Source organism: Henckelia pumila, chromosome 1 (assembly GCF_033568475.1).
Source record: "Henckelia pumila isolate YLH828 chromosome 1, ASM3356847v2, whole genome shotgun sequence".
Taxonomy (NCBI): Eukaryota; Viridiplantae; Streptophyta; class Magnoliopsida; order Lamiales; family Gesneriaceae; genus Henckelia; species Henckelia pumila.
Genome location: NC_133120.1, coordinates 66,088,213 through 66,098,957, shown reverse-complemented (window position 1 = coordinate 66,098,957; position 10,745 = coordinate 66,088,213). Strand labels below are relative to the sequence as shown.

The 10,745-nt window shown below is 35.5% G+C and overlaps 1 pseudogene; it reads left to right on the top strand.

Moving 5' to 3' along the window:
* The first annotated feature begins 200 nt into the window (after positions 1-200).
* Positions 201-7,926, top strand: LOC140864019 (uncharacterized; annotated as a pseudogene).
* The last annotated feature ends 2,819 nt before the right edge of the window (positions 7,927-10,745 follow it).

Here is a 10,745-nt window from a genome sequence, read left to right as displayed (position 1 = left end):
ATATATGTATCTGAAATATCTTATCTACTGATTTGAAAAGATTCCTAATCCGATGCTCCAAATTACGTGTAATCTCATCCAACGGTATAGATATAAAAATTATCTTTTATTGAAGACGTGTATACAACAATTCAATGGAATTATTTAAGAGTAGCAACGGATGATTGAACTACCATAATCATTTCTACATCCAACTTAATATGAATTTTAGTGAGGGAGGTCCTTCAAAATTTGCTTCTCATGTATCCCCACCCTCCTCTGATGAAGACGATGAGTTTGGTAACATGATAAAAAATGAGTTTGAACTCATTGACCAACAACAACAGATGGTGTTTTTCCAACTTACAAGCAATGCTACTGTAGTCTCTTCTTATTTCCAGCAAGTTGATAACATGCACCATGGAGGATCGATTAATGGACGTGTGGTGATTAATCGAGATAGAGCGGCCACTGAACAACGCTTGTACAATGATTACTTTGCAGATTATCCGTTGTATAACGACTCAATGTTCAAGTGGAGTTTTCGAATGTCTCGTCGTTTATTCCTGCGCATTATGACATCCATTCAAAAGCATGACAATTACTTTATGCAGAAAGCGGATGCGTTAGGCCGACCTCGGTTGTCCCCATACCAAAAAACAACATCTTCAATGCGGGTCCTGGCATACGATGTGGGTGCCGATGCAACAGATGAGTATATTAAAATCGGGGAGTCTACTGCGATTGAAAATGTGAAGAGATTTTGTCGGGTCGTGGTTGAGGTGTTTGGCGACTTGTATCTTCGCTCTCCTAATGCCCAGGACATTGAAAGACTTTTTGTGGGGCCCCGATTCTAATCATCTAAACTCGAAATATTACAAACATACATCGATAATCAAAGCCCCAAGAAATAGAATAAAAAAAATTCTCTTAAAGGTGTTGATCGAGCGCGCCATCCAAGCATCAAACACTGCCGCGAAAATTTGAGGTGCCGTGATCGATCCGCTGAACTCGTGCGATCGAGCGCGCCACCCCTGGACATAACACTGCCTCAAAAATTGAAGGGTCGTGCTCGATCCGCTCAACTCGTGTGATCGAGCGCTCCCTCTGCCCAAAAAAATCAAAAAACAAAGCAGGTTCCCCAACTCCAATTCAACAACCAAATCTAATCAAATTCAACATGAGCTCGTCCAACATGCACAATACAATACCATACAAAGTAGTTCTAAAAATATTCATCCATTCCAAAATATTATAACATGCTTCAATTTCTACGTTTACAACTCACGAAAATACAACAAGTTTGAATAAAAAATCGACTCCTAAACACCAAGGCCACACTTCTATCCACTCGACCACCTAGTCATACGATCTCTGACTTGGTCCTGCCCCACCTGTTTCCAAGTACACATATAAAGACAAGACAACAGCCGGATAATCCGGTGAGAATAACATTCCCAATAAAAGCAACGAATGTGTAATATCATTCAATATAACAACTAATGATATACAAAATCAACAATGCAATTCAAATACTCTAAATGAAATGCATGACTTTAAAATCCGGGATTATCAAGTCTGGATAATCAAATGTGCTCCGGTTATTCTCTTCCTCTATTGGGATCCTGGGGATGAAATATCACATCAATCACACCGACTCTCCCTTCGAGGTGAATAATGTATATTTCAATCCTTTAGACTCTGAAGCAACTATATAGAGTTAAGTTGGTCATTGCAGTAATTCGTCTGTCAATGTCCCCTACTATAGTTCTCAGAACGTCTAATTCAAAATGAAATAATCATTTGGCTAAATATGAATGCAATGCAAATCATAACTCATTCAATTAAAATCAAACACATCAATTAACATGAAAGTATGTGATTTCTCCGGAACATTCGAATCAATTCGGATTCGAGTCATTCATTCCATGCAATTCTAAGTTGTTTTTTACCTCTTTTTTGATTCAACGTAGCTTCCAATCTCGATCAAGCTCTAACAATACTTCGACGATTCGAATCTTTCCAAATCTGAACTCCACGATCTTCAGTCAAATATGTACGGAGAGATAAACGAGTACAATAACAACCAATCAATTCAAAACAAATCCGAAATCCCTATCAAAATCTTAATTCCAACTCCTAAATCCAAAATCTCAAACCGGCGGCATAACGGCTATAAATCGACTAACCGAAAACCACAGACATCAAAAAGTCAATCCAATGCAACTCCTAACATTCATAATTTATCCAAAACAACTCAAAATCCAACAAATACTTAAACCCCATTTTTGAATTACACTCCAAAAATCATAACAAATCCGAACGACGCTCTTTTTCAATTCCAACTGAGAATAAACGATCTATCTTAGCTCAAGAACAACAAATCCGAATTTCATCTGATTCTAACAACGTCCAAGAATTTAAGCATACTGGATCGAAGAAAAACTTACGGTATAACAGAGCTCTCGCAGCCATGATCGCGAATATGTCTTCAGAATGAATTTTATCAGACGGATCGAGCTCGGGGTGAAATCTGAAAGCTTGAGAAAGCTTGGAGTCGGCTCTAATGGAGGAGAGGCGAGATGGGAGAGGTGAAGAGTGAGGAGAAAACTCAATAACCCTTATAAATATCTAATAAAGTCCAATTTTGCATTTTAGTCCTTAAAATTTCTAAAAATTTCAAAGTAGTCCCTGATCAAATACAAGTCGATCCTAGAATTTTATAATCTCTGATTATCTCAAATAAAGTCAATTAAGATAATTTCGGTGTGTTACAATTCTCCCCCTCTAAAAATAGATTTCGTCCTCGAAATCAAATACTACTCAATCTCAAAAGCTTAGGGATAAAACCCAAAACTGCAAGAGAATTCATCTCTCAGAATAAGTCCTGAAAACGCTGCCTCAACTCAGACTTTGTTTCACAAATCTCTTCTTCAAAACCGTAACAGTTCAACTGCACTTACACAACTGAATCGCTTTGTTTTAGAACTGCTTCTAATTCAGGTCAAAACTCTGAATCAGTCGTCTCAAGCAATTCGTCATCTCAACAAATCCGGTCTCAACATTTAAAGAACACAAGAAACTCTGGTCTAGTCATTCCGCAACAAAGATCTGGTGATAATCCGCATCAAAAGACAGAAAAGCTCCTTGTGAACAACCAGAAGGAGATCGAACTAAACCAGTTTGTAGGCAAGATCACCTATCATTTCCAGAATCTATTGAGAACAATCAATCTCAGAGACGGCTTCTCTCTTTCTCAAGTCTGACATGTTCTCTGAAAGTCAAAATCTTCAGAAAACACCGGTCTTACTGATCAAAATACGAAAGTCTACATCTAAAAATTCGTACTACGACGGTCTAATCCAAGTCGTCTTCATTCTCGACATAAAATCTTCATTTGTCATCCAACCTCGAAACAAAAATGATCACAAATAAGGTGACTCAGAAAATTTATCCCAATTAAGTTATTCAGATACTGGGCTGGCCCAGTACTACAGCTTGACCAAGCCTTTAAATCCAAATTGTCTGTTCTGGCTGTCCGTCGTCCTGAGGATATCAACTGTACTCAGATGTACTGGAATAACAAAAACCTCTTCGGAGACTAATCCAGAAGAAAAGGTAAAACAAAGATCTGTGTCTGAAATGTCCAAATCCGGCAGTCAAAACAATCTAACAAAATTCAGACAGAATATCCATCATCTGATCATGTCTGAGAACCAATCTGTAGGGAATACAATATCAAATTTATTAATCGTCAATCATACACGGATAGCAACTCAACTCAAACAGATCACAGAAGTCTCGCGACGTATCCCTCGAAAGCAATCTCTATCCCATTCTGATTCGGCTCAAAAGCAAAATTCCTGATAGGCCTCCTATCTGTTTCAAACTCTAATCAGAAGTGTAACAATCATCGATCAAAGAAATATCGATAGTAAATAAAATAAGAATAGATCTTTCGGCTCAGAGCATCAGCTGTTGCATTCAATTTCTTCAAATAGAATCAGGCTCTAAATCAGAAGTTCCTCAATACTTCTAATCCTCTTCTCTTTCTCATAATCAGTTTGTACGGAGAAACTAGTACCACAGTTTCCGAGATCAGAGAAGATTACGGAATCTCCTCATAATAAAAGAAATGATGCCAGATCTTCCAATCAATAAGATCGCTGCGAGCTCAAAGTCCAGATTCAGACATTGAGTCTCGCGTGTCTTCAGCTGTCTCGGTGCTCAAGCTAATAAGTGATTCTTCTGAACAATAATATACCATAACCTCAATAAGAAGAAGTGTAAAGCACTTGTAAGGTCATCAATACAGAAGAAATAAGGGATAAAGAAGCGCTGATAAATCTCTTCTTCAACAATAAGAACTGGTCTCATAAGATGAATTCCAGACAGAAGAACATAATCCGCAGAGTAATCGGCTTCACAAACGATAAGAATTCCTCAAAGATTCTGCGATAAAACTCATAAATCTTCAAATTTCAGGTAAGGACATCGATAGAATAGCATATAACTGCTCGGCATGCAATTCTGCAAACAACTTTCCAAGAATCTGAAAGATTCGGCTCCTAAAATTCCTAAATGCTGCAGGAGCGTCTGTCTATCAATTGGCATGACAAAATCAACGTGGTCGTACCTCTACACGAGTGCGGTCTAAGGAACACTTCCTCTCAATTTTCAACTGCGATGTCCTGATATCCAGTCAGAGCTCTCTCGATCTGACAATCAGAGGTAATCTGAGAATCTCGTCCGAATCAACTTCGATCCACTCTATAACCACTGGTAATCAACCAATTCGGGTTACAATCCAGGACATCGACTGCAGCATTGAGAATTCCTCCGCACAATTCCGTAATAAACGGTTCCTCTACAGAATAATATCAAAGAATCCTTGAATAAAAAATTCTTACCAGAGGATTTCCACTTTTCTAATGATTCAGATCTGAATTTGGCAACTTTATGAAAATAATCCTCGGTCTTCAAACATTCGATATCCAAAACCTCTGCTTTGCTTACTCAAGTCATACGACTGAATCTGGATTTAAACAGGAAAAATACAGTTCGTATCTCAATTAATTCATGCTTTATCAATTAAATCACAAAATCATGCAATTTAAATAACTCTCAACTAATAAAGCATGCTCGCATGGTATTTAAATAAATCATTTTAAATAACTCAAACACATGCGAGAATTCAATTCATCCGGACTCGATCTACCCCGCTCACTCTAATTCAGTCCAAGAACTTATCGATCTGATACCACTTAATGTGAGGCCTCGATTCTAATTATCTAAACTCGAAATAATACAAACATACATCGATAATCAAAGCCCGAAGAAATCTAATAAAAAAAAATTCTTTTAAAGGTGCCTCGCTCGATCACATGAACTCGCGCGATCGAGCGCGCCATCCAAGCATCAAACACTGCCGGGAAAATTTGAGGTGCCGTGCTCGATCCGCTGAACTCGTGCGATCGAGCGCGCCACCCCTGGACATAAAGACTGCCTCAAAAATTGAAGGGCCGCTCTCGATCCTCTCAACTCGTGCGATCGAGCGCGCCCTCTGCCCAAAAAAATAAGATAACAGAGCAGGTTCCCCAACTCCAATTCAACAACCAAATCTAATCAAATTCAACATGAGCTCGTCCAACATGCACAATAAAATACCATACAAAGTAGTTCTAAAAATATTCGTCCATTCCAAAATATTATAACATGCTTCAATTTCTAGGTTTACAACTCACGAAAATACAACGAGTTCGAATACAAGGCCTCACTTTTATCCACTCGACCACCTAGCCATGCGATCTCTGACTTGGTCCTGCCCCACCTGTTGCCAGGCACACATACAAAGACAAGACAACAGCCGGATAATCCGGTGAGAATAACATTCCCAGTAAAAGCAACGAACATGTAATACCATTCAATATAAGAACTAATTATATACAACATCAACAATGCAATTAAAATACTATAAATGAAATGCATGACTTTAAAATCCGAGATTATCAAGTCTGGATAATCAAATGTGCTCCGGTTATTCTCTTCTTCTATTGTGATCCCGAGGATGAAATATCACATCAATCACACCGACTCTTCCTTCGAGGTGGATAATGTATATTTTAATCCTTTAGACTCTGAAGCAACTATATAGAGTTAAGTCGGTCATTGCAGTAATTCACCTGCCAATGCCTCCTACTATAGTTCTCAGAACGTCTAATTCAAAATGAAATAATCATTTGGCTCAATATGAATGCAATGCAAATCATAACTCATTCAATTAAAATCAAACACATCAATTAACATGCAAGTATGTGATTTCTCCGGAACACTCGAATCAAGTCGGATTCGAGTCATTCGTTCCATTCAATTCTAAGTTGTCTTTTACCTCTTCTTTGATTCAACGTAGCTTCCAATCTGGATCAAGCTCTAACAATACTTCGACGATTCGAATCCTGCCAAATCTGAACTCCACGATCTTCAGTCAAATCTGTATGGAGAGATAAACGAGTACAATAACAACCAATCAATTCAAAACAAATCCAAAATCCCTATCAAAATCTTAATTCCAACTCCTAAATTCAAAATCTCAAACCGACGACATAATGGCTATAAATCGACTAACCGAAAACCACAGACAGCAAAAAGTCAATCCAATGCAACTCCTAACATTCATAATTTATCCAAAAAAACTCAAAATCCAACAAATACTTAAACCCCATTTTCGAATTACACTCCAAAAATCATAACAAATCCGAACGACGCTCTTTTTCAATTCCGACTGAGAATAAACGATTTATCTTAGCTCAAGAACAACATATCCGAATTTCATCCGATTCTAACATCATCCAAGAATTGAAGCATACTGGATCGAAGAAAAACTTACGGCATAGCAGAGATCTCGCAGCCGTGATCGCGAATATGTCTTCAGAATGAAATTCTATCAGACGGATCGAGCTCGGGGTGAAATCTGAAAGCTTGAGAAAGCTTGGAGTCGGCTCTAATGGAGGAGAGGCGAGATGGGAGAGGTGAAGAGTGAGGAGAAAAGTCAATAACCCTTATAAATATCTAATAAAGTCCAATTTTGCATTTTAGTCCCTGAAATTTTTGAAAATTGCAAAGTAGTCCCTGATCAAATACAAGTCGATCCTCGAATTTTATAATCTCTGATTATCTCAAATAAAGTCAATTAAGATAATTTTGGGACGTTACACTTCTCCATATTGGAAAACAACGTGGATTTCTGGGGATGCTGGGAAGCCTTGATTGCATGCATTGGAGGTGGAAAAACTGTCCAATGTACAGCTTGGGCAGGACAATATACCGGTCTTAGTGGAAGACCAACAATTATTTTAGAGGTCGTAGCTGATTACGAGCTATGGATATGACATGCATACTTTGGTTTACCAGGTTCAAACAACGTCATTAATGTGTTGTCAAAATCCCATCTCTTTGCTAATCTGACCAATGAAGTAGCTCCTCCTGCTAATTATATCATCCAAGGAAAAAATTATAACATGATATATTATCTAGCTGAGGATATATATATATATATATATATATATATATATATCTCCAAAGTGGGCAACTAAAGTTCAAACAATTCACAATCCACAAGGTCCAAAGAAGAAATATTTTGCAGCTAGACAAGAGAGTTGTAGAAAAGATGTGGAAAGAGCATTTGGGCTATTGCAATCAAAATGGGTGATAATCATAGGTCCTGCACGCATTTGGAGCAAACGTGTTTTGCATGATATCATGAAAACGTGCATTATAATGCATAATATGATTATTGAAGATGAGAGGGATGAGCAAATGCCAATCACAAATTATCGCGAAGCACCCATCCCAGAAGTTGAAATGGTACATGATGAACATGCCTGATTCCAAGAGTTTCTTGCACGTCATTGTCAAATCAATGATAGGTCGGCTCACTATGCTCTCTGAGATGCTCTTATTGATCATTTGTTGGAGGAATACCTAATTCGGAATATTAGTGTTTAATTATATGTATAGTTTATAATTATCTCGATTTATGCATGTAATTTACTGTTGTGTGAATGCTTGAAATTTGATGTAAAATAAATGTATTATTTTTTTAAAACAATCGAGTCATATTTAATTTAGTTTATTTATATAATTATTATTTTTCTTATTTTAATTAATTTGGAATTAAAAATAATAAAATAGAGAATTTTATTATAAATAGAGAAGATGGGTTAGTGAAGATTTTTGAAATAGAGAATTCAATAGTTTATTTTGGAGAATAGAGTCTCCAAAATGAAAAATGACATTGGAGATGCCCTTGGTCTCATAATTGAGTTGGCGTTACAATTCCCTTTTTTTCGTCTTTCTCCCTAGCCGCCTAGTCCTCCCCTCTTCTCTCTTGGTTTTTGAAAAATGCAACCATTGAAGAGAAAGATCGTTCGACGATCCATTCGTAGCAAAGCTATATCGAGTTCCTGAGGTATCTATTACTTTCTACAAAGAATAAAATGTATTTTTTGCACTAAGCTTATTTTATTGAAAATCTTGTTTCGTCTGCTTTCGTAAGATCTTAATTTTCGATTCAGGTTTTGGTATGTAATTAGAAGTTTTGGAGTGCTCGTATAAGAAGCAGCCGTTAATTGTAAGATTGCATATTTTGTTTCAAATTTTTTATGCACGTTTGAGTCACGAGATTTTTAAGTGTTATTTAAATAGATTTAATTTCATGCATGATTTATTGAATTTGCAAACGCGATGCATGCCCTGCACTGTACACTGTTGTATTTGAAAAAGTCCCCACATTTTTCGCATCATAATTCTTGAAAATATCTGCCAAAAACACGAGACGTCACACTTTTGGTTTCTTTTGATTTTGTAAATAGCCTCTAGTTGATTCATTATAACCTTTATAATTACAGGTATTCTTCTAAGTGATGAAAATAACAAAATAAAAATATATGATTGCAGGATTATAATTTTATTCTCCCATGTTAGTAAAAAGAAAAGAAATATTGTATTGTATATAATATATAATTCAAATAAATGGACGGTTTATAGGTGATTAATCCAAATTGGCCCAAACAAAGACAACTAATAGCATTGTTCAAGTCATGATTTTTATTTTTGAATTTAATAATTATTATTTTTTGATGTTTTGCCTTTTTTATGTTAAATTTGAAAGAAATGTGTTTCATATAAAATAAGAATCGGAAGCCTAATATACAAATTTTTTTACTGTCCTTATTTGTTATTATTATTCACACATTCAGAATGAATAAATAGTATTATCTTAATACAAAAAATTCCATAATTATAAACAATATATAAATAAAAATATTATCTTAATATTTACAAATCAGTATTTATATACAGATTTTTCTTCAAAAATATAATATAATATATAAAAATGTACCAAAATAAATTTATTATCTTACTATCTTACTATCTTATAGTGGCTTCACCCCTTAAAATAACTACTTTTGGTCATAAATATGTGTGGACATAAATACCCTTGATATTAATTAACAAATTTGATATTTAAATATTAATATTTTATTTTACACTTCTTAAAAACGAACATGACTATTTTTTAATATCAAAACACACGTTCAATGCCACGAATCCACAAACTCACATATTTTTAAACATGTTAAAAATTTTAAATTGTATATATTTTTAACTAAAAAATATAAATTTTACACATATACAACGGATGTGCTCGGGTGACTAGTATAAATAAATTATCTCCACGTGCGAGGTATGTGCTATTTATTAGTTAGGATAAAATTATAATATTTATATAAAAAAAACATTTGTGCAAATAATGTGCATTAAATTTAATAGCAACACAAAATTATTGTTTTATATCTCCAAAAGGTTGTTCTACGTAACGTTTGGTATGATATGTGCTGAAATGTAAATGGTTTAGTTGCCACGTGCCACTCCAAAATTACTTCCTCCACGCCACGATATCCCTGTGTGTGTCAATATAAAAGCAATTGCATGCATCTGTGATTCCACCGAAGCGTCATCGCCGCAGTAATCTTAGTGAGAGTCTGCATGCTCGGCCGGAGTTTGTGTTGGATGTCTGATTGATGAAATTTGGTTAATCGATTGTTATTCTTTTCTTGGGTTGTGTTTTTGCTTGTGCTAGAATTATAATCTAGGTTACAGAATCAGGAAAGTGGGGGTTTTTGCTAATTTTCTTACTAAGCTGAATGTGTGTGTTGGAATTTGGATGATTGAGATTCATCGTTGTGGATTAAACTTGGATTTATGATATATTGAGTCAATTATTGGAAAATTGAATTTATGCGTAGCTCTCAAATTCAAATAAGATAAAGCCAGGTTTTTTACTAGATTTTTGTTGCGAAATTTGGGTATATTAGATCGAGACTACGATGCCCCGTTTATTATGTGTAACAAATGATCGAGATATTCTCCCTTGGTAACAAATGAGCGTGTGAATCATTTGTGTGTGTATATATAATATATATATATATATTTAAAAATAAATTACACAATGAATTAGTTCATCCGTTCGTATTCATTTAATTCGAATGCCCATTTTTCTTGTTTGTTCTCCTTTAAGCTTCGAAAAGGGTTAACTTTATGGTAATGGCTAGATACGATTTGAATTGTCTTTCGGACGGGGTGTTTAGGATTTTGATCAATCAAGGGTTCATCTCTTACTTCCCCAGAAAGTAAATGGAGATTTTGGTCTTTCATGTGCTTTTTTACATCTATCAATGTCTGTATTTTCTTTATGGGATGGTTAG